Genomic DNA, 21905 nt, shown 5'->3' with positions numbered 1-21905 from the left:
TTGCTTCAGACACCAAAGACTATCAAAGCCCTCAGAATCCAGCTGCCATAGAAGTTTGACTGTTAGTGTGCCCTCAAAATTTGTACGTTGAAGTCCTAATCCATAATGTGATGGTATTTGGAGCTGGAGCATTTGAGTAGTAATTTGGTCATGACGGTGGTGACTTCATGAATAGAATTAGTGCCCTTGTAAGAAGAGATGGGAGCCTGGCACGGTGGCTCATGCCTTTAATCCCAACACTTTGGGAGGCTGAGGCAGGAGAATCACTTGAGCCCAGGAGTTCGAGACCAACCTGAACAATTCCAATGGTGAGACTCCGTGTCTACAAAAATTTAAAAATTAGCCAGATGTGGTGGGATGTGCCTATAGTTCCAGGTACTCAGAAGGCTGAAACAAGAGGATTGCTTGAGCCTAGGAATTCGGGTTGGCCGTGAGCTATGATTGTGCCAGTGCACTCCAGCCTGGGGTGACAAGGAGAAATCTCATCTCTAAAAAAGACAGAGAGAGAGACATGAGAGAGATGATCTCTCCCTCTCCCTCTCCGCCATGTGAGGATACAGCAAGAAGGTGGCTGTCTGCAAACCAGGAAGAGTGCTTTCACCAGGAACCAAATTGGCTGGCACTTTGATCTTGGTGCCCCCAAAATTGTAAGAAATAAATTTCTGGCCAGGCAAGGTGGCTTATGCCTGTAATCCTAGCACTTTGGGAGGCTGAGGCAGGTGGATCACCTCAAGCCAAGAGTTCAAGACCAGCCTGGCCAACATGGTGAAACTGCAACTCTACTAAAAATACAAAAATTAGCCAGGTGTGGTGTTGGAGGCCTGTAATACCAACTACTCAGAAGGCTGAGGCAGGAGAATCACTTGAACCCAGCGGGTAGAGGTTGTAGTGAGCCGAGATCACGCCACTGCACTCCAGCCTGGGTGACAGAGTAAGAGTCCATCTGAAACAAAACAGAAGGAAGAAATTTCTGTTGTTTAAGTCACTCATCTATGGTATGTGTTATAGCAGCAGGAGCTCACTAAGACACTAACCTTTCCAAGATCCCCAGATCCCTAGGACTCTTGGAAGACCAAGAGACCTTCAGAGCACAATAAAAGTGTCCATGACTTTAAGTCCTTTAATTCTTTCCACTACAGCAAAGAAATGGAAACATATTGGCATTTTCTGATACCCTTGGATTTCAGTTAGCTTCTTCAAGCCTGCACAGAGTTCTTCTCCTCCCTTATAGCAGGTAGTCCACAGATTCTGTAGATTCCTCCCCTCTGAAATTCCAGAGATAATCCAGTATCCATCAGAATGTCTTGAGATCCTTGGATTCCTATGGGACCATCCAGCCTCTCCAAGATCTGTGGATCCCTAGTAACCGCTCAGACTCACAAAATCTGTGAAATCCCAGAAGTTTCAGGACTTGCCTTCATTCCAGATTCCTGAGAATCCCCAGGCACACTTAGATAGCTACAATCCCTTCTGCATATGTCTCCAATAGGCAGCTTCTACCAGGGCCCTGGATCCTTCAGACATCGCAATTTCCACATAAACCCGGTTCCAGGTCTTCCTCCTCTATTTCCCCAACTAAAGTCTATAAGGAGATTGCTGAATTTATAGGGCCCAGAACACAAACTTGAGGATCAACCAAGATTTCCATGAAGTCTGTTATCAAAGAAGTTCAGGGATTTTAGGACAATGAATTGCAGTGCAGAGTCTGCAAGAACACTAAAGCTGAAGATTGGCCAAGCACAGTGGCTCACACCTGTAATCCCAGCACTTTGGGAGGATGAAGCGGGTGGATCACCTGACGTCAGGAATTCAAGACCAGCCTGACCAATAGCATGAAACCCCGTTTCTACTAAAAACACAAAAATTAGCCGGGTGTAGTGGCTTGCACGCCTGTAGTCCCAACTACTCGGGAGGCTAGGACAGGAGAATTGCTTAAACCCAGGAGGAAGAGGTTGCAGTGAGCCGAGATCACGCCACTGCACTCGAGCCTGGGTAACAGTGAGACTCCATCTCAAAAAAAAAGTAAATACATAAATAAAAATGAAGCTAAAGATTTCCGCCGGGCGCGGTGGCTCAAGCCTGTAATCCCAGCACTTTGGGAGGCCGAGGCGGGCGGATCACAAGGTCAGGAGATCGAGACCACGGTGAAACCCCGTCTCTACTAAAAATACAAAAAAAATTATCCGGGCGCGGTTGTGGGCGCCTGTAGTCCCAGCTACTCGGGAGGCTGAGGCAGAAGAATGGCGTGAACCCGGGAGGTGGAGCTTGCAGTGAGCCGAGATCGCGCCACTGCACTCCAGCCTGGGCGACAGAGCGAGACTCCGTCTCAAAAAAAAAAAAAAAAGTAAAAAAAAAAAAAAGATTTCCTCATTACCAAGGTACTAAGGTAAGGTCCCGGAATCCTCCAATCACCATGTTGCATCTTCCTCCACAGCCTAGAATCTCCATGTTCATCCCAAACTTCCTCCCTCAGGACCTCGCAACAATACGCATTTCCAAAGCCTCCTACAACAGAGGCCACCAAACTCCCATGTACAGCAAATACCCACGTCCTGACCTCAAAACCCTTTCCTAATGGACCCAAATGGCCATGTTCCCCTACGCAGTCTCACTCAAGACAGAATTAGTGTGCAGGTGTCAGCCCCTTGTGATAGACAAGCAGAGGAAGAGCAGCAGTGGATCTAAGAACGGGTGAATGTCCACCACATATCCCAATTGTGTGGGCTTGGACTCCAGGATATCATCTTCTTCCTGGACCCTTGACATTCAAGAAAGGAATAAATATGGAGGATCAAGAGGGGAGGCACAAGGAGGACAAGGAAGATCTTAGGGACCTAGAAATAAAAACAGCAGCTTCAAGGTGTTGAGCTTCCCTGTGCCTGATGTTGTGCAAAGCACAACTTTTCATGGAGTATGCTATGCAGTCTTTAGAAATCCGTGTTAAAGGTTTTATGATCGTCCACATTTTACATGTGAGCAAACCGAGAGTCAGAACCATTAAGGTTCAACCACCGAAAGTACCTAGCACAGATGTAGTAGTCAGATCTGTTTGACTCTAGAGGCTCTGCTTTTTTTTTTTTTTTTTTTTTTTTGAGACAGTCTCACTCTGTCACCCGGGCTGAGAGTGCAGTGGCACAATCTCAGCTCACTGCAACCTCTGCCTCCCGGGTTCAAGTGACTCTCCTGCCTCAGCCTCCCGAGTAGGTAGGATTATAGGCACCTACCACCACACCTGGCTAACTTTTGCATTTTTAGTAGAGATGGGGGTTTCACCATGTTGACCAGGCTGGTCTTAAACTTGTGACCTCAAGAGATCCACCCACCTCAGCCTCCCAATGTGCTGGGATTACAGGCGTGAGCCACCGCGCCCGGCCAAGGCTATGCTCTTAACTACACTTACTCCCCTTCCTGCCCTTTCCCCTCACTCTGCAGACAGGGTACTAAGACCAACCGGGAAGAAATTCAAACTCCAGGGCACTTCATGTTTCATAATAAACCACAGAGCTCAAGTTTCAAACATTTTCCAATATGTGTTGGCAGCTTAGATGTCATTTGTTGACTCTTCTACCAAGGACAGGTTGGGGGAAGGTAATAAGAAGCCCTAAAGCTGTGTCTGGTTTTGTAACAAGCACGTGAGTCCATAAAACCATAAAACCAAATGCCTGCATGAGATGGTAATCGTCCACGTGCTCTCTCCCTTGGAAAGAGGCTGAAACCTTTGACTCAGCGATTCTTCAACATCAGGAATTTAGCAGATGTTCAAACCACAGTCTCTAAATCAAAACTTGAGCTATTAAGATGACTGGGTGTGAAATCATGGCCTCTTGTTTTGTTCGTTGTTTGGGGTGGGTTTTTTGGTCTTTTTGAGACAATGTCCTCCTCTGTCACCCAGGCTGGAATGCAGTGGCGCAATTGAAATTCACTGTAGCCTTGACCCCCTGGCTCAGGCAATCCTCCCACCTCAGCCTCCCAAGCAGCTGGGACCACAAGTGCGTTCTGCCACACCCTAGTAGTAGAAAAATTTTTAAATTGTTTTTGTAGAGATGATGTCTCACTATATGGCCCAGGCTGGTATCCACTCCCACCTCAGCCTCCCAGAGCAATCCTTACTCTCAGTTACGGTTCGTGGAACTATAAATTGGTACGGCTTCAGAGGACAGTAATGTGAATGCTTTTGTCTAAATTAAAAAAGAGCATACTCTTGGATTCAGTTAACTCCACTTGTAGTAATGTCTCCTACGATGTACATGAAAGTGTGCAAAATCACCCAAATTCATCAAAGAACTGTTTACATACTGAAAAATGGGAAATCAAAATGTGCACCAAGATATTGGTTAAACAAATTATGATGCATTCATTTGATAGACTTTGACCATCAGAATCCCAGCAGAAAAATATGAGCGCTTAATGGAGGGATTTTTTTTTTTTTTTTTTTTTTTGGAGACGGAGTCTCGCTCTGTCACCCAGGCTGGAGTGCAATGGCACGATCTCGGCTCACTGCAAGCTCCACCTCCCGGGTTCATGCCATTCTCTTGCCTCAGCCTCCCAAGTAGCTGGAACTACAGGCACTCGCCACCACACCCGGCTAATTTTTTGTATTTTTAGTAGAGACGGGGTTTCACCGTGTTAGCCAGGAAGGTCTCAATCTCCTGACCTCGTGATCTGCCCACCTCGGCCTCCCAAAGTGCTGGGATTACAGGTGTGAGCCACCGTGCCTGGCCAATGGAGGGACTTTTTACAAAGTCGAGGGCAGTGTGAAGGAAATCTATAAGATGTTGAAGCACTCTATGGCTTACAATAAGGAGAAGCCATCATCGTCCCTAGGTTGAAAAGTGCAGTGAGAGGGAGCAGTATCTGAAACCGAGACTGATTGTATAGGGGTAAAAGAGAACCCCCAGCAGGAGGGCATGGTTCTGGCAGAGGAATACAACCACTGCTATCACACAGCCAAGCAAAATAATCTGACATTGCTCTTCTCTCAACCTTCCCTTGGCCAAACCCAAAAATTTTTTTAATGTAGAGGTGAAGGGACCATGGGTGGTACAGTTTATAGAGGCCGCCCTTCTAAAAGACAGGTCGGCCGGGCGCGGTGGCTCACGCCTGTAATCCCAGCACTTTGGGAGGCCGAGACGGGCAGATCACGAGGTCAGGAGATCGAGACCATCCTGGCACGGTGAAACCTCGTCTTTACTAAAAAATACAAAAAACTAGCCAGGCGAAGTGGCGGGCGCCTGTAGTCCCAGCTACTCGGGAGGCTGAGGCAGGAGAATGGCGTAAAACCCGGGAGGTGGAGCTTGCAGTGAGCCGAGATCCAGCCACTGCACTGCAGCCTGGGCGACAGAGCGAGACTCTGTCTCAAAAAAAAAAAAGACAGGCCATGGTGGAGAGTGGAGATGGTAGGGCAAATAGAATACCCACCCACCTCGGCCTCCCAAAGTGCTGGGATTACAAGCATGAGCCACCGCGCCCGGCCTCATTATGCCCCTCTTAACCAAGTTCTAGGGTAAGGGAAAAGTTGCTTACAGGGTTGGTGTGTATCCAACACTGCACCCTCCCTTTAGAAGTAGGGGGTAGATGCCAAGGGAAACTGGAGCTATATAATGCCATCATCAAGCCTTCAGCCCTCTTCCAGGCCTGCCCCAACCGGCCTTTCCAGAACTGAAACAACACGGGCGCCACCTCCATCCCACCATATGCCTGGGACCTAGGGTGTCAAATTCCCCAGGACCTCCAAACACTTCCTCCTCTGCCCCTCTGGGAACAGGAATCCTGGTGCACACCCATGAACCTGTAGGGGTACCCACACCTCTACCTCCCAGACCCTTGACCTCAGGGGCTGTCCACCCAGCCTAGCCCCTGGCACCAGAGCCCTGGCCCAGCTCAATATGCCCTTGCGACCTGGCCAGGAGGTAGGTACCTAAGGCCAGTTTCTTTTTTTTTCTTTTTGAGACCGAGTCTCACTCTGTTGCCCAGGCTGGAGTACAGTGGCATGATCTCAGCTCACTACAACCTCTGCCTCCTGGGTTCAAGCGATTCTAGTGCCTTAGCCTCCTGAGTAGCTGGGACTACAGGGAGTGAAAACATGACACAGCCACTTTGGAAGCAAGTTTGGAAGTTTCTTATAAATATACACTTATCATAGGACCCAGCAGTCACACTCACAGATATATCGAGATACATGAAACATAGATCCCTATAAAGACATATGCATATACACCAAGAATAATACATATTATTTATAAACACACTCACTGACTCCTTATAGTAGCTCCATGATGAGAGAAGTGCCACCAGACCCATTTTACAGATGAGAAAACTGACACTCAGAGAAAGGAAGTCAGTTTGCCAAGTCACACCAAGACTAAGAGACCAATGAGGATTCAAACCGCGTCCATCTAACTCCAGATCTGGTTTTCTGGGCTGTGCTATTGTGTCCTGGGTGCTGTGTTGAAATGTGTTGTTTTGGCCAGGCATGGTGGCTCATGCCTGTAATCCTAGCACTTTGGGAGGCCAAGGTGGTGGATCACTTGAGCTCGGGAATTCGAAACCAGCCTGGGCAACATGAAGAAACCCTGTCTCTACAAAAAATACAAAAACTGGGTCTGGCACAGTGGCTCATGCGTGTAATCTTAGCACTTTGGGAAGCCAAGGCGGGCGGATCACTTGAGGTCAGGAGTTTGAGACTAGCCTGGACAACATGGTGAAACCCCATCTCTACTAAAAATACCAAAAAAAAAAAAAAATAGCCGGGTGTGATCTCAGCTCCTTGTGAGCCTGAGGCAGGAGAATTGCTTGAACCCAGGAGGCAGAGGTTGCAGTGAACCGAGATCGTGCCACAGCACTACAGCATGGGTGGTGGAGCGAGATTTCGTCTCAAAAAAAAAAGAAAGAAAGAAATGTGCTGTTCGGTATTTACTATGGTCTGTTCAGCTGTTGGACGACCAGATGCTAGGTGTTGTGTTATTTCTGGGTGAGATTGTAGAGTTGTCAGGCGCTGCACGTGGTTTTGCGTTGTGTCATCTGCTGGCTGCCAACATTGTTGCGTTGCTGCATAGTGTGGCCTTTGTTCTGCTGCCTTGATTGTATGTGTTGTGATGTCACATCGTGTGTTCGGTGCTGTCTGCTGGGTTGCTGTGTACTAGTGTGTGTTGTGTGGCAGGATTATGGAGCTGTATGCTGGCATGATGTGTTAGTGTGTGGTTACCGTGTCTTGGGATGTTTCCGGGCTGGTTGTTAGGTCACCGAGTGTCCTGTGTTAGCATCTACTGTGATCCTATTTGCTGGGTGTTCTGTTGCCCTGTGTTGTTGTGTTCTGTGATGCCTGATGATTGCCTTGTGCTATGTTGCGTGCTGTGTGTTGTGTTGCCAAGAATAGCCGGTTCTGTGGTGGGTATTGTTGCTGTGGATGTGCTGCAGGAAGTTGTGGGTTCTGTGCTGTCTGTGGCATTGACACATGCTTTTGGGGTGTTGTTAAGCAGCATGTTGTGACCATGTGCCTGTGCTCTGCACCGCAAGACACGCTGCCATGCTTGAGTCGGATGTTGTGCAAATTAATGGTGTTGCTGCATGAGGTCCGGTTGGCTGCACATTGCGTCTTCCTGATCCATTCCATTCCCCACCCTCAGGCGAGCCCTTTGACCCCACGTTTGTGCTGAGTCACTCAGTGTCCAACATTATCTGTTCCGTGCTCTTCCGCAGCTGCTTCCACTGCGATGATGAGCGTCTGCTCACCAGTATCCGCCTTATCAATGACAACTTCCAAATCATGAGCAGCCCCTGGGGCGAGGTCAGCCAACTGAGTCCAGCAGGGACGGGGTGTGGGGTCCCCAGGACCTAGGAATGGAGAGGAAACAGTGGGCGGGGAAAGGGCTGCGAATGGCCCTCCCAGGGCCCGCCCCTCCCATCTGACCCCGCCCAGAGTTACACGGCCACGCCCACTCCCCTCCTCTGAGCATTTATGGCCGCCATTCCGTCCTTCCCACTCTCCCTCAGCCCCAACCCCAACCCCAACCTCGGCCTCTCCAGAACCTGGCTACCTTTGGAGACCCAGTCCCTGCCTACCTAATCCACACAGACTCCGTTCTCGCCTGAACACACTTCGTCCTCCTCCAAAACCCTCCCACTCTGGTCCGCAGTTGTACAACATCTTCCCGAGCCTCCTGGACTGGGTGCCCGGGCCGCACCAACGCATCTTCTAGAACTTCAAGCGCCTGAGAGACCTCATCGCCCACAGCGTCCACGACCAGCAGGCCTCTCTAGACCCCAGATCTCCCCGGGACTTCATCGACTGCTTCCTCACCAAGACGGCAGAGGTAATCCCTACCTGGAAATCCCACCTCTAGTCTGACCTGAAATTCTCCTGCTGCCCCGGCCTCAAACCCACAGGGACCCCAGATGGGGCAGGGCTGGGGGACCTTCTCCCTGGAGAAGCTGAAGCATCTGGCCCAGCTGGGCTGGAGCCAGGAGCCACTCACAGCCACCTCCAATTACAGCTCATTAAGAAGTCATCAAAGGAGGCGGGGCGGGGCGGGGGGGGCGGGGCGGGGCGGGGGGGCGGGGCGGGGCGGGGGGGGCGGGGCGGGGCGGGGGAGGGCGCGTGGGGCGCAGTTGCTCACGCTTGTAATCCCAGCAGCCGAGGCAGGAGGATCGCATGAGTCCAGGAGTTCGAGACCAGCCTGGACAATATAGTAAGACTCAGTCTCTGCAATACATACATACATACATAAAACATATTTAAAAACAAAAAAAACAAACACACAAGAAGTCATTCAAGCTCTATCCAAGAAGTTAATTGTAGGCCCTGCAGCTGAGATTTTCCCAGCCCTGCCCTTCTGCGTTCCCCAGCTCTCCTAGGGAAAGAAAGTTAAACCCAGCTGGGACTGAATGGGCCCCCAGCAGCAGTCCTACTGGTCTAGAGGGAAGGGGTCTCCATCCCTGGCTCACGTCCCCACCCCTCCACCAGGGCAGGAGGACCCACTGAGCCACTTCCACATGGATACCCTGCTGATGACCACACATAACCTGCTCTTTGGCAGCACCGAGACGGTGGGCACCACGCTGCGCCACGCCTTCCTGGCACTCATGAAGTACCCGAAAGTTCAAGGTGAGGCCCACCCACACAGCAGCGCAGAGGTGCCCATGTGTTCCAGCCTCCCCCCAGAGCAGGGAGCCACAGCCCTGCCTCCAGCCCCGCCTCCCAGGTCTGAGATAGCCTCCTGCTGACCCCAGGAGTCCACAGCCAAACCCACAAACCCACACGGAGGCCGATCCCACCCACACAGACCATGAGGTCCACGCAGCCTGCCCGAATCCTGACCCAGATCCCACCCGCTTAGTTGTTTTTGTTTTTGTTTTGTTTTTTGGAGACGGAGTCTCGCTCTGTCACCCAGGCTGGAGTGCAGTGGTGTGATCTCGGTCGGCTAACTGCAACCTCTGCCTCCCGAGTTCAAGGGGTTCTCCTGCCTCAGTCTCTCAAGTAGCTGGGATTACAGGTGCACACAACCACATCCAGCTAATTTTTGTATGTTTAGTAGAGACAGGGTTTCACCAAGTTGGCCAGGCTGGTCTCGAACTCCTGGCCTCAAGTGATCCACTCGCCTCAGCCTCCCAAAGTGCTGGGATTACAGGCATGAGCCATTGCACCCAGCTCTGCTTAATTTTTTGTTTGTTTTTGAGACAGAGTCACTCTGTCACCCAGGCTGGAGTACAGTAGTGCAATCACAGCTCACTGCAGCTCCTTGGGCTCAAGAGATCTTCCCACCTCAGCCTTATCAATAGCTGGGAGTACAGGCGTGCACCACCACACTCAGTACACTCAGCTAACTTTTTATTTTTTGTAGAGACAGGGTCTTGCTGTGTTGCCCTGGCGGGTCTCCAACTCCTGGGCTCAAGCAATCCTTTCACCTCGGCCTCCCAAAGTGCTGGGGTTACAGGTGTCAGCCACTGCTCCCCACCTCCACCCGCTTAGTCTTGCCTTGTTCCGACCGTGTCCACCACTGCATAGATCCACCTCCGGCTTCAGAGCCCAGCTAACAGTCCTCCCAGAGCCCTGCCCCAGAGCCCCAGCCACACACCTGCCAGGGAACCCTACTTCTCCCACACGGCCTGGCCCACACACACAGCTCTGTCTGCTATTCCACCTCCCCAAGCTCCACCTCTGGGTATATCCCCTGCTCTGCCCCTGATCTCCAGCCCTCCTGCACAGTTCACCCACTCGATCCACTGTCCAGCCAGCAGGGTCCCAAAACTGCTCCTGAAATCCCATCAGGTCCTGATTCCAGGCCTCCCGGAAGCCCCGCCCACACAACCCAATGCCCAGGGCCTTGCACAAGCCAACCTTTTGCCCTCACTGACGCACTTCCTCCCAGGCCCTGGCTAATTATTATTCCCCCCCCCCTTTTTTTTTTTTTTAAGACGGAGTCTTGCCCGGCGCGGTGGCTCAAGCCTGTAATCCCGGCACTTTGGGAGGCTGAGACGGGCGGATCACGAGGTCAGGAGATCAAGACCATCCTGGCTAACACGGTGAAACCCCGTCTCTACTAAAAAGAATACAAAACACTAGCCGGGCGAGGTGGCGGGCGCCTGTAGTCCCAGCTGCTTGGGAGGCTGAGGCAGGAGAATGTCGTGAACCCGGGAGCTGGAGCTTGCAGTGAGCCCAGATCACGCCACTGCACTCCAGCCTGGGCGACAGAGTGAGACTCCATCTCAAAAAAAAAAAAAAAAAGACGGAGTCTCGCTCTGTCGCCCAGGCTGGAGTGCAGTGGCCCGATGCCGGCTCACTGCAACCTCCGCCTCCCGGGTTCAAGCGATTCTCCTGCCTCCACCTCCCAAGTAGCTGGGACCATAGGTGTGCGCCACCATGCCCAGCTAATTTTTCTATTTTGTTTTAGAGACGGGGTTTCACCATGTTGCCCAGGCTTGTCTCTGACGGGGGCCAGCCCCTCCACACCTGTGGGTATTTTTCGTCAGGCGGGACGAGAGGCAGAGAAAAGAAATAAGGCACAGAGACAAAGTATAGAGAAAGAACAGTGGGCCCAGGGGACTGGCACTCAGCATACGGAGGATCCGCACCGGCCCCAGTCTCTTGAGTTCCCTCAGTATTTATTGATTACTATTTTCACTATCTCGGCTAAAGGAATGCGGCAACAGAACAGGGTGATAGTGGGGAAAAGGTCAGCAGGAAAACATGTGAGCAAAGGAATCTGGGTTACATATAAATTCAAGGAAAGGTACTGTGCCCGGATGTGTGCCTAAGCCAGGTTTATGCTTCTCTCCATCCAGACGTCTCAGTGTAGCAAAGAGTAACCGAGCAGCATTGCCGCCAGCATATCGCCTCCAGCCACAGGGCGGTTTTCTCCTATCTCAGAATAGAATGAATGTATGATCAGGTTTTACACCGAGACATTCTGTTCCCAGGGATATGCAGGAGTCAGAGGCCTTCCTCTTATCTCAACCGCAAGAGGCTTCCTCAGCACAAACCCTTCATGTGTGTCAGGCTGGGGGACGGTCAGGTCTTTCCCTTCCCACGAGGCCATATCTCAGGCTGTCTCAGTGGGGGGAACCTTGGACAATACCCGGCTTTCTTGGGCAGAGGTCCCTGTGGCTTTCCGCAGTGCATTGTGCCCTGGTTAATCGAGAATGGAGAATGGCGATGACTTTACCAAGCATACTGCCTGTAAACATATTGTTAACAAGGCACATCCTGCACAGCCCTAGATCCCTTAAACCTTGATTCCATACAGCACGTGTTTCTGTGAGCACAGGGTTGGAGTTAAAGTTACAGATCAACAGCATCTCAAGGCAAAACAATTTTCTTAGTACAGATCAAAATGGAACTTCTTATGTCTTCCTTTTCTACATAGACACAGTAACAGTCTGATCTCTCTTTCTTTTCTCTACATATCCCCCTTTTCTTTTTGACAAAACCGCCATCGTCATTATGGCCCTTTCTCGCTGGTCACTGTCTCTTCGGAGCTGCTGGATACACCTGTAGACTAACAATAGACAGAACAGGCATACAAGGATTAATATGAAATTTACAATAGTGGAACTTCTAATGATTTTAACCCAACTGACCGGGTTAAGATTGGCAAGGCCATCAGCAGTGTTCACGATTACCTCAGTTCCTGGCACCACATTTAAATGGACTTTTGATGCCTCAAAAATGTATTCTTTTAATTTTGAAAAGTCTAAAGTAAGATTATCTTCTCTTCCTTGTAGGTGGTGTCTAACCATGTCCCGGTAATGCTCAGACTCATTATAGGCTTGGGGTGTAATACAAAAATCTGACGTATTCCAGTCACACTGTAACTGAAAATGATGTTCCAAGCTCATGAGCCTATCTTTCATCCAAATGACAGTTTGTCTAAGATCATTAATTTGGTTTGCCAATTTTTGATCTATTTGGGTCTGAGATTTTCACAATTTTGAGAAATTCTTTGGCCAATCATGGACAGATTTTGCAGTTTGAACAGAGGATTGTAAAACAATTCCAGTAGCCGCAGCAGTAGCTGTCACTGCAATAAGGCCCATAATCACTGCAATCAAAGTAAAAATGAATCTTTTGGATCTAGTTAGAATTCCTTTTAATACTTCCATTAAAATATGGATGAATGACGAGGCCTCCCACGGTTGGTCCATGGACACAGGATCCACACGCCCTCTCTTGCTCTCACTAGTAGAATATGGTGCTGCAATTAAAAGTGGAATCAATGCAAGGAAAAAAATCTACAATTTTCACAGGTTATAGTTTGGGAATCTGGTTGATAACTATGTTTCCTACAACTAGCATATAAGGGGGTTTTATACAACTTTGCGAAGAAATTGTCAGACTGGAATTTAGGTTGATAGTATAATATGGCTTACGATCTCTTGTTCCTATAGCTTGATTTCCAGACCAAATTCTAATGTGGTGCAAGGCCACAGTAAACTTCCATAATTCTGGATGTTCAGGACCAGTCACAGGACTAACTTTGGTTGAGGTGATGAAATTCCCTTTTCACCCCATTTCCATGGATAGGGTGATTCAAACCTTCTATAAATCTGGTCCAGTGTTTCAGTTAAATCACTATCATAGGCCGGATTAATGGGCAAGATAGATGGGGCCTGTGAATATGAGTGAGTCTGGCCCGTACAATTATGATATAATTGGCCTTGAGGGGCCATCAGTAAACACCATCAGAACATTTTCTAAAGGTTTACATTTGGCAATTTTAGGTAAAATCCAAGTAGTCAATTTTAAAAACTGGAAGATTTTTGGTTTTGGGTATTGATTGTCAATAATTCCCACAAAATCAGTAAGACCAATCTGCCAAGCACCAGAATTGATAAAGGCTTGTCTAACCTGTTCCTTGTTTAAAGGAACGATGATTTTGTCTGGGTCACTTCCACACAATTTTATTATTTGTAGTTTTGCCTGACCAATTAATGTAGTTATTTGATCCAAGCACAATGTAAAAGTCTTAATTGTACTGTGAGGAAGGACAACCACTCCACAGGATCAGTATTTTGAACAATGATGCCTGTTGGAGGATGTGCAGTAGCAAAAATCAAAAGTTGGAGTGGGGCCAAGGGATTTACTTATGCTGATTGAATTTTTTCTTTAACTAATTAAATTTCTTTAGTTGCCTCTGGAGTTAATGTTCTTTTACTGTTTAATTCCGGGTCCTCTCTTAAGATAGAGAACAAATTTGACATGGCATAAGTAGGGATGCCTAGAGTTGGCCGAATCCAGTTAATATCTCCTAGCAACTTTTGAAGTCATTTAATTTTTTTTTTTTTTTTTTTTTTTTTTGAGACGGAGTCTCGCTGTGTCGCCCAGGGTGGAGTGCAGTGGCCGGATCTCAGCTCACTGCAAGCTCCGCCTCCCGGGTTTTTACGCCATTCTCCTGCCTCAGCCTCCCGAGTAGCCGGGACTACAGGCGCCTGCCACCTCGCCCGGCTAGTTTTTTGTATTTTTTAGTAGAGACGGGGTTTCACCGTGTTAGCCAGGATGGTCTCGATCTCCTGACCTCGTGATCCGCCCGTCTCGGCCTCCCAAAGTGCTGGGATTACAGGCTTGAGCCACCGCGCCCGGCCAGTCATTTAATATTTTTAATGTGTCTTTTCTTATTTATATTTTTGGTGGTTTAATTTTCTTTTCCTCTACCTGCATTCCCAAGTAATGGAAAGGAGTAGAGGCTTGAATCTTATCAGATGCTATTGTCCGTTCTGCGTTGGCAGCCTCTGTCTGCAGAAATGTGTAACAGTCAATTCATTTGTCTCTCGTTTCTGCAGCACATAAAGTATCATCAACATAGTGAATGATGTAACAGTCTGAAAACTTGTCTCTAACTGGTTGAAGAGCTTGAGCTACAAAAGTCTGACAAATAGTTGGACAATTAAGCATTCCCTGAGGTAACGCTTTCCACCAAAACCTGGTGGCTGGTTCTTTATTATTTATGGCCGGTATAGTAAAGGCAAAACTTTCAAAATCATGTTTTGCCAGAGGAATGGTAAAAAAGCAATCCTTCAGATCAATCTTTTTTTTTTTTTTTTGAGATGGAGTCTCGCTCTGTTGCCCAAGCTGGAGTGCAGTGGCACAATCTCGGCTCACTGCAAGCTCCGCCTCCCACGTTCAGGCGAGTCTCCTGCCTCATCCTCCCGAGTAGCTGGGACTACAGGTGCCCGCCACCACACCCGGCTAATTTTTTGTATTTTTAGTAGAGAGGGGTTTCACCGTGTTAGCCAGAATGATCTAGATCTCCTGACCTCATGATCTGCCCGCCTCAGCCTCCCAAAGTACTGGGATTACGGATGTGAGCCACCATACCCAGACTCAGATCAATTATAATTAAAGGCCAGTCTTTGGGGATCATGGCCAGAGAGGGCAACCCGGGTTGGAGAGCCCCCATGGGTTGAACTACAGCATTAACAGCTCTTAAGTCGGTCCGCATGCGCCATGTGCTGGATTTGTTTTGAATTTCAAACACTGGAGAATTTTAAGGAGAGAAAGTGGGTGAAACATGCCCTTTTTTAAATAGTTCTTTTAATTATTTTATGTAGCACCCCCAACTTTTTCTTAGGGAGCAGCCACTGTTCAACCCAGACAGGACACTGCCGGGTGAGTCTGAATTGCTCTTTTACCATAATGAACTGCAGGTTGCGCAATAATGGGCGCAGTGAGCCAAGTCGCAGCGAGCAGGGTTTCGGGCTCCCTCCCCCAGCTTTCACTCCACTGAGGAGGAGGTGGCCATTGTGGTTTTAGCACTGATGGCCCCAATGGTTCTGGATCTTCTCCTCTCAATTTTAATGTTTCAGGATATTACCTCCTGTAATTGATTGTAGTCAACATTTTGAGTTGACCCAGCCTTTACAGACTCTGCTACATATTTACAATGTGAACTTTCCGGGATTTTGTCCCTGCCTCTTCTTCAGAATCTATTATACAGCTTTCAGGGGCATCAGAAATTGAAATGCTATCTTCTCTTCTTTGAAATAGCGTAATTAGATTTTCTGTAGAAGCTCTAATTCCCCCTCTTCTTAAAAGAATTTAATAAAGCTGAGATAAGAGGCATATTTACTTTCAGTTTGTCCCATTGTTACCCTGGGTTCCTCCAAGCGCACAAGCTTACTGCAAGGCTGACCACGGACGTACTCGGGAATCTCTCATCCACTTGTCCTCAATGCTCATTTTCTTAGCGTACCCTCACCTTAAAGAAAGGCACCCATGTTCGGCGTCAGATGAAGGGGGCCAGCCCCTCCACACCTGTGGGTATTTTTCGTCAGGCGGGATGAGAGACGGAGAAAAGAAATAAGGCACAGAGACAAAGTATAGAGAAAGAACAGTGGGGTCCAAGGGACTGGTGCCATACAGAGGACCCGCACCGGCCCCAGTCTCTGAGTTCCCTCAGTATTTATTGATTAGTAATTTCACTATCTCGGCTAAGGGAATGCGGCAGGAGAGCAGGGTCATAGAGGGGAGAAGGTCAGCAGGAAAACATGTGAGCAAAGGAATCTGGGTTACAAATAAGTTCAAGGGAAGGTACTGTGCCCGGATGTGTGCGTAAGCCAGGTTTATGCTTCTCTCTGCCCAAACGTCTCAGTGTAGCAAACAGTAACCGAGCAGCATTGCCGCCAGCATATCTCGCCTCCAGCCACAGGGCGGTTTTCTCCTATCTTGGAATACGATTGGGTTTTACACTGAGACATTCTGTTCCCAGAGACATGCAGGAGTCAGAGGCCTTCCTCTTATCTCAACCGCAAGAAGCCTCCCTCTTTTACTAATCCTCCTCAGCACAGACCCTTTATGGGTGTCGGACTGGGGGACAGTCAGGTCTTTCCCTTTCCATGAGGCCATATCTCAGGCTGTCTCAATGAGGGGAAACCTTGGACAATACCCAGGCTTTCTTGGGCAGAGGTCCCTGTGGCTTTCCACCATTCATTGTGGCCCTGGTTAATCGAAAATGGAGAATGGCGATGACTTTTACCAAGCATACTGCCTGTAAACATATTCCTAACAAGGCACATCCTGCACAGTCCTAGATCCCTTAAACCTTGATTCCATACAGCACATGTTTCTGTGAGCACAGGGTTGGGGCTAAAGTCACAGGTTAACAGCATCTCAAGGCAAAACAATTTTCTTAGTACAGATCAAAATGGAACTTCTTATGTCTTCCTTTTCTACATAGACACAGTAACATTCTGATCTCTCTTTCTTTTCCCTAGAGTCTCAAACTCCTGGGCTCAAGGGATCCGTCGGCCTGGGCCTCCCAAGTTCTGGGATTACAGGCATGAGCCACCCAGCGGGCCAGCTCTAGCTAATTCTCACGTGCGCCCCAAGTGGCGCCCCGCGCTTGGAGGCTTTGACTAGACCCCTCCCCACACAAGCACACACCTCTTCCCAGCCTGGTTGCCCTGTTGCGCCTCTGATATCCTTGACCCCTCCTCCCCCACCCCTTCCAGCCCGCGTGCAGGAGGAGATCGACCTCGCCGTGGGAGGCGCGCGACTGCCAGCGGCGCTGGAGGACCGCAGTACCATGCCTTACACAGACCCGGTGATCCACCAGGTGCGGCGCTTTGCAGACATCATCCCCATGAACTTGCTGCACCGCCTCACTCGGGACACAGCCTTTCCTGGCTTGCTGATACCCAAGGTATGCTAGGCCTGGCAAATGACATCAGGCAACCTAAGAGGAAGCATCGCAGGCTCTTGCAACTCGAAAGGAGTATCCCAGGCACTAGCAATCAACTGGCCTTAGCAACTGGCCTTAGCAACTGGCATCCCAAGCCCTAGCTACAGACATCTCAGACCCTTAAATCCAGAAGCTGGGGCCTTTCCCAGAACCCCATCTCATATCATAGTGGACTAGACCCATGACAAATCCCGTTCCTAGAAACCCTCCCTGGAAGCCCTGGGGTCTGGAACTTCATCTTCAGGATCCCCTGTGCCTAAACGCTATTCTCAGGGACCCCTCCTTTTTCCCAGAAACCCCATATCTGCTCCCACAAAGGATGGGGGTTTCCCACATCCCTGCCAAAGTCCCCAATAACACAGCATATAGCACCCATCACTTGGAATCCTAGATGCACACACTTCTCTGGCCCCTGATTGAGTCCTATACCCCACCCACCCACCCCTTATCAAGTCCCCGGGACACCCAGCCCGATAAAATGGAAACCAGTTTGGGAGCCTCCCAGCCCTCCTACACTGCTAACTCCACCTCCTCACCCACACAGGGCACCGATATCATCACCCTCCTTAACACCGTCCACTACGGCCCCAGCCAGTTCCTGACACCCCAGGAGTTCAACCCCAAGCATTTTTGGATGCCAATCAGTCCTTCAAGAAGAGCCCAGCCTTTATGCCCTTCTCAGCTGGTAAGGGCAGGAAGCAGAGTCTTTCTGGCCCAATTTCTACCTACATTCCTCATCCTAATTCCACCTGCCAAATCCTCTCACTCCTTCCTTCCACCCAGTCTCAGCTTTGGATGTACAGACATTCATTCCTCCTCTCAACTCTGCTCCTATAAGCAAGTAGTGACTAAAATCCTCGTGAAGCGAGGTAGGGAGGTTGATTAATAATTTAACTTGGGGCTGGGCACGGTGGCTCACACCTGTAATCCCAGCACTTTGGGAGGCTGAGGTGGGCGAATCACCTGAGGTCAGGAGTTCGAGACCAGCCTGACCAATATGGTGAAACCCTGTCTCTACTTAAAATACAAAAATTAGCTGGGTGTGGTGGCGGGCACCTGCAGTCCCAACTACTCCGGAGGCTGAGACAGGAAAATCACTTAAACCTGGGAGGCGGAGGTTGTAGTGAGCCGAGATTGCACCATTGTACTCAAGCCTGGGTGACAGAGCAAGACTCTGTCTCAAAAAAAAATAATGATAATAATTTAACAGCCAGGAGCGGTTGCTCACGCCTATAATCCCAGCCCTTTGGGAGATCTAGACGGGCAGGTCACCTGAGGTCAGGAGTTCAAGATTAGCCTGACCAACATGGTGAAACCCTGTCTCTACTAAAAATACAAAATTCACCAGGAAGGCACACCTGTAATCCCAGCATTTTGGGAGGCCAAGGCAGGCAGATCACGAGGTCAGAAGATCGAGACCATCCTGCTTAACACGGTGAAACACCGTCTCTACTAAAAATACAAAAAACATTAGCCAGGTGTGGTGGCGGGCGCCTGTAGTCCCAGCTACTCGGGAGGCTGAGGCAGGAGAATGGCGTGAACTCAGGAGGCAGAGCTTGCAGTGAGGGGAGATAGTGCCACTGCACTCCAGCCTGGGTGACAGAGCGAGACTCCATCTCAAAACAAAAACAAAAACAAATTAGCCAGGAAATGGTGGCACATGCCTGTAATCCCAGATATTCTGGAGGCTGAGACAGGAGAATCACTTCAACCCAGGAGGCAGAGGTTGCTGTGGGCCAAGATTGCGCCATTGCACTCCAGCCTGGGCAACAAGAGCAAAACTCCATCTCAAAAAAATAAATAATTATTATAAGAATTATTTAACTTGGGCCAGGCACATCAGCTCACACCTGTAATCCCAGTACTTTGGGAGGCTGAGGCGGGAGGATCACTTGAGGCCAGGAGTTCAAGACCAGCCTGGACAACATAGCAAGATCCTTTGTCTACTGAAAATGTTAAAATTACCTGGGTGTGGTGGCGGGCATCTGCAGTCCCAGCTACTTGGGAGGCTGAGGTGGGATTATCGCTTGAGCTCAGGAGGTTGAGGTTACACTGAGTATGATCACGCCACTGCACTCCAGTCTGGGTAACAGAGCGAGATCCTTTCTCTACAATAAAAAATACTGACTAGCCAAAACTAAAAAATATATAAAATGTTTAAAAGAAAAAATAATAATAATTGAACTTGGGAGTGGTCATTGTCTACCTCTCCACTGGGTGGCGCAGTTGAGGTGGTTCTAGGGGGGGTTTTTTGTTTGTTTTTTGTTTTTTGGGTTTTTTCTGGCTTTCCTCTTTACCCTGCTGAAAAATACTTCCCTCTTTACTCAGTGGCAGGAAAAGAAAAAACAAAAAACTGGCATAATAATAGGTAACTTACCATGTTGCCTACTATGCATCAAGTGCTGGCTGTACAAGAGCCCAGCTAAGAGCTTATGTTTTCCTCTGGGAATGTGCAGCCCAGATTCCAGCAGGGTTTGCATCCCATCTGTCACCCCCTAGCTGTGTTGCCTTGGGTATGTTACTTCACTTCTCTGTGCCTCAATGTCCACATCTATAAAATGGAGATATACTAAGGCCTGCCTCTTGGAGTTGTTAGAATGGTGATCTAACGCTTAGAGTAGTGCATGGTAAGCTACTTATAACCTCACTGCTTTCCCTGTGTTTACCATTCACAGCAGCCTCATGAGGCACTATTACTATCCCTCCTTTTATTTTCATTTCTGAGACAGGGTCTTGCTGTCATCCAGGCTGGAGGGCAGTGGTGCAATCATGGCTCACTGCAGCCTTGATCTCCTGGGCCCAAGTGATCCTCTCGCCTCAGCCTCCCAAGCAGCTGGGACTGCACGCATGTGCCACCTTGCACATTTAAAAAATATATATTTTATATATATATATATATATTTAGAGACGGGATCTTGCTGTGTTGCCCAGGCTGCTCTCAAACTCCTGGGCTCAAGAGATTCTCTTCCCTCGACCTCCGAAAGTGCTGGGATTACAGGCCTAAGCCAGCGCGCCCAGCCTTCATAGCCCCATTTTAAATACCCAGAAAGTGTGGTTTGTCCAGGATCACAAAACTAGTAGTGACAGGGCCGGGATTCGAACCCAAGCAGCCCGGGTCATTCCACTCCACAGTTTAAAGTATCTTTCCCAGATCTTCAGATGGGTGAATCTGTGACGTCCCCAGCTGTTGTCTTCCTTTCCTCTTATGTTTTCCTCTGGGAATGTGGGGTTGCAGCCTCTAACTTCATCTTATCTCACTGCCCCTCCCCACCCTGCCACCCCCACAGGGCGCCGTCTGTGCCTGGGCGAGTCGCTGGCGCGCATGGAGCTCTTTCTGTACCTCACCGCCATCCTGCAGAGCTTCTCGCTGCAGCCGCTGGGTGCGCCCGAGGACATCGACCTGACCCGGCTCAGCTCAGGTCCTGGCAATTTGCCGCGGCCTTTCCAGCTGTGCCTGCTCCCGTGCTAATGCCCCGGCCTTTCCAGATTAGCCTGTGGGTGATGAGGCCCGCCCATGCGGGTTGCTCCGTCTCCTTCTTGGTCCACGGTCTGCCCCTGTCCCTCTGGCAGTCACGCTGTCTTCCCTGCACGCTGTGCCTGCCACGTGCCCATCCCCCATCCCTCCAATCTGTACCCGGTCTGCAGGGCAGAGGCAGATGTGTGGAAGATGTGTACCCACAGAGCTTGTTCTATGGCACGCCCTTTTCTGGGCTTTTTGTATCATTTCTTAGTACATTTGTAATAGATTCAAACCAGTCTTGGCTAAATTAAAGGGAGGATGACAGTCATTTAGGATGGGAGAAGGGAGCTGGCTGCAGAGAGGGAGACACTGGCTAGTTCTGTGAAGGGGTGGCCTGCCCCTCCACACCCGTGGGCGTTTCTCGTTAGGTGAACGAGAGACTTGAGAGAAGAAATGAGACACAGAGACCAAGTATAGAGAAAGAAAAAGTGGGCCCAGGGGACCTGCGCTCAGCATACAGAGGACCCGCACTGGCGGGTCTCTGAGTTCCCTCAGTATTTATTGATCATTATCTTTACCATCTTAGCAAAAGGGAAGTGGCAGGATAATAGGATCATCGTAGGGAGAAGGTCAGCAGTAAGACATATGAATAAAGATCTCTGTGACATGAATAAGTTTAAGGAAAATTGCTGTGCCTTGATATGCATATGCAAACATCTCCATAAACCTTTTTAGTGCATAAAGAGCAGCATTGCTGCTAGTACATCCCACCTCCAGCCCTAAGGCGGTTTTCTCCTTTCTCAGTAAACAGAACATACAGTTTTACACCGAGATGTTCCATTGCCCAGGGACAGGCAGGAGACAGATGCTTTTCTGTATCTCAACTGCCAAGAGACCTTCTTTCCTCTTATACTAGTCCTCCTCAGCACAGACCCTTCACGGGTGTCAGGCTGGGGGACAATCAGATCTTTCCCTTCCCACAAGGCCATATTTCAGACTATCACATGAGGAGAAACCTTGGACAATACCTAGCTTTCCTAGGCAGAGGTCCCTGCGACCTTCTGCAGTGTATGTGTCCCTGGGTACTTGAGATTAAGAGAATGGTGATGACTTTTAACCAGCAAGCTGCCTTCAGGCACTTTTTTAACAAAGCACACCCTGCACAGCCCCAAATCCGTTAAACCTTGAGTCACCACAGCACATGTCTCTTGCAAGGACAAGGTTGGGGGTAGGGTCACAGATTAACAGCATCTCAAATACAGAACAAAATGGAG

At 49.3% G+C, this 21905-nt stretch overlaps 1 long non-coding RNA gene and 1 pseudogene across 2 annotated transcripts; one reads left to right on the top strand and one right to left on the bottom strand.

The window, feature by feature from the left end:
* Nucleotides 1–4032: 4032 nt before the first annotated feature.
* LOC144337506 (uncharacterized) lies at nucleotides 4033–5371 on the bottom strand. The gene is made up of 2 exons (XR_013410695.1): nucleotides 5173–5371; nucleotides 4033–5093 (listed from the first exon to the last, which is right to left on the bottom strand). It is a non-coding gene; the product is annotated as an uncharacterized LOC144337506 (long non-coding RNA).
* A 6-nt stretch (nucleotides 5372–5377) lies between these two features.
* LOC114674018 (cytochrome P450 2F1-like) lies at nucleotides 5378–21904 on the top strand (annotated as a pseudogene). The gene is made up of 7 exons (XR_013409713.1): nucleotides 5378–5396; nucleotides 7626–7786; nucleotides 8136–8312; nucleotides 8968–9103; nucleotides 16942–17132; nucleotides 17716–17856; nucleotides 20459–21904. The product of XR_013409713.1 is annotated as a cytochrome P450 2F1-like (transcript).
* Nucleotide 21905: the final 1 nt, after the last annotated feature.

The sequence above is a fragment of the Macaca mulatta genome, chromosome 19 (assembly GCF_049350105.2).
Source record: "Macaca mulatta isolate MMU2019108-1 chromosome 19, T2T-MMU8v2.0, whole genome shotgun sequence".
In the NCBI taxonomy this organism is placed as follows: domain Eukaryota; kingdom Metazoa; phylum Chordata; class Mammalia; order Primates; family Cercopithecidae; genus Macaca; species Macaca mulatta.
Note: the sequence above shows the minus strand (reverse complement) of the source record. Positions and strands in the feature narration are given on the sequence as shown.